Below are 2,414 nucleotides of genomic sequence, written 5' to 3' on the forward strand. Positions count from 1 at the left end.
GCCCGTTCCCCAGCCCGGCCTCCTGCCCTGGGGGAGGAGGGGAGGAGGGGAGGGAGGAAGGGAGAATGATAGGAAAGGGGGGGCCGTTACCTCTGCTCCGAGAGAGGAACCAATCCACTGTGAAGGACGCAGCACTCCCGAGCAGGAAAGACATTGCACATTCAGAGAGAGATTGCATGTGAAGACACTGCAAAAGAGAAGGAAAGGAGGGGGGGACCGAGGGGGGCAGACCGCGTGTGAAAGGCATAGTGTGTGTAAGAGAGGCCAGCGAGGGTAGGAAAGGAAGGGGGAGCAATTGCACATGGCAAGAGAAAGAAATCACTCATTCGCTTGAAAGAGGCACTCGCAAGGAGACCGCAGTAGAAACAACGGGGAAGGAGACGCAGGCAAGAAGGCGAGCGTCCATGCCGTGCAACAGCCTGGAATCCGATTAAAGTTTATGGCGGGGAGGTTAAAAACGCTCTCATCCCGCCCCTTCCCTGGCGAATACATTAAGTTTCCTGCCTGCGTTTAAAAACACAAAGGGACGGGAACAGCGGGACCTGCGGTTCGCAGTTGTATTTCCAGCGCAGGAAGCCAGTGTAATGCAGTATGCTGGTATTCCTACGTACTGGCATGTCTGGATCTTACACTGTGAGCAAAATTTCCTCCTCGCGGAGCTCCAGAACAGCGAGGGGGAATTTTGACAAATGCAAGTTGCTTGGCAAATATAATAGGGATTTGGTACTAATCCTACTTAACCCGCTGCGAAGATGCTGCGCTCCCGAGCCCCCCTCCTCCGTCCGGGACTGCGGCGGTGAGCACTGAGCCTGCGCCGAGCTGGGCTTTCTCGCTGATGCTGCAGATAGAAAGCCGAGTGTCTCCAGCACCGGCGGGGGAGGGTTTTCGTGTTCTGGCGAGGCAGAGCGGCCGGGGCCGGTGCCAGGGCCGGAGGAGGCTCCGAGGAGCAGCCCTGCAGCCCTCCGGAGAAGGGAGCAGTCCCTCCCTCCCCAGCGCCGACTCCATACGGCGTGGCTCTGCCCCTCTGTGTCTCTGGACTCCTCAAGGAAAGAGGTGGCAACCTTCCCTCCCTCCTACAATCACTCACCGCCCCAAATGACAAAGACACGCTGTGACCGCTGCTTTGAACCACCTCAACATATCCGGCCGCTTTTCGCTTAAATATATCATCGCGATGAAAGAGACATTTCGCTACGCTGGTCTGCATGCGTTTTTATTCAAAAGAGCCATATATACAATGCACACACAAACACACACAGAACGCGCACGTACAGAACTTGCTTTCCCACATGTGTTCACAGAAGGAGAAAGCAGCTGGATTCCTGCCTTCCCCTGGCTGCGCGCACGCACACAGGCGCACACACATGTAGCCGCACACACGTGCACACGCACACACCCGCACACACACACCGCACACACACACCCGCACACGCTCATTCTCTCCCCACTGGCTGCCCCGAGCTCGGCAGCCCCCGGAGTCTCCCTCTTTTCTCTCCGGGCTCCGAGCAGAGAGGACAGGTAAGGAGCCAGGCATCACCAAGGGTAGGGCGGGAGCACACAAAAGCCGTACGCGATTAAATGGCTCAAAGTCAAAAGGAGACGCGAACTAGAGACGTCAGAATAAGCAAAGTTGAGTCGGAGAGCTTTACCATTAAAGTTTATTTCCCACTTACCCAGGTAGGTGACGCTACATTTTAGCAATCATCGAAGCAGCAAGTCTGTGTTCGGAAATAAATCTGTTACTTCTTACATGTGTTTCTTCTACTAACCCTCTCACTCCCTTCCTGATCATATTCTCCGAGGGTTTTTTTTTTGTTGTTGTTGTTTTTTTTTTCTCCTTGGATACCCACAAACATGCTGAAAAGACACATTCAAAACATGGTAATAGGAAGAACACAATCACAAAGACCGAGGGGCTGAAACAGCACTAGGAAACAGGACGAAAGTCTGAGATCTAAGGCAGTCCCCCTTCCTCCCTGGAGTTTTATGCAGTTACAGTGACTGCAGCTATTTCACAAAAGCACCGACACAACAGGGGAAGGTGGGAATCTGCAAAACGAGTTTCCTTACCAGCTTGATTCCGCAAAATGCAGAATAGAAGAAAAGAAAGGCGAACAAACATTTGCTTTAAAAATCGTTGCTCGATTCACAGTCTATAGCGGACGTGGGGAGGGAAAGGATAGGAGAAAATCACTACAGATCACGGGGTTGAGAAAGCCACAGAAGCAACACTCGGGCGTGAAATGAGGATCGGTTTTGAGGACTGAACTGGTGTTTTGTGATGAGCAGCTATCCCACTTGCAGCACTAGCAGCAGAGACAGAGGGTAAGACTGAGCTTTCTGGAGTGCAGCGCTTGACTCGTCCTCCCTCCTCCACCTCCCTCCCTCCCGCCCTCCCTCCCCCTCTCTCTCTC

The 2,414-nt window shown here is 53.4% G+C and overlaps 1 long non-coding RNA gene across 1 annotated transcript in view; it reads right to left on the reverse strand.

Moving 5' to 3' along the window:
• The window catches only part of LOC115947655, a 23,074-nt gene extending 22,660 nt beyond the window's left edge, over positions 1–414 (reverse strand). The window contains exon 1 of the long non-coding RNA XR_004081522.1: positions 91–414. This is a non-coding gene — a long non-coding RNA (uncharacterized LOC115947655). The remainder of the gene's footprint in view (positions 1–90) is intronic.
• Between the last annotated feature and the right edge of the window lie 2,000 nt (positions 415–2,414).

Source organism: Geospiza fortis, unplaced genomic scaffold (genome assembly GCF_000277835.1).
Source record: "Geospiza fortis unplaced genomic scaffold, GeoFor_1.0 scaffold40, whole genome shotgun sequence".
Taxonomy (NCBI): Eukaryota; Metazoa; Chordata; class Aves; order Passeriformes; family Thraupidae; genus Geospiza; species Geospiza fortis.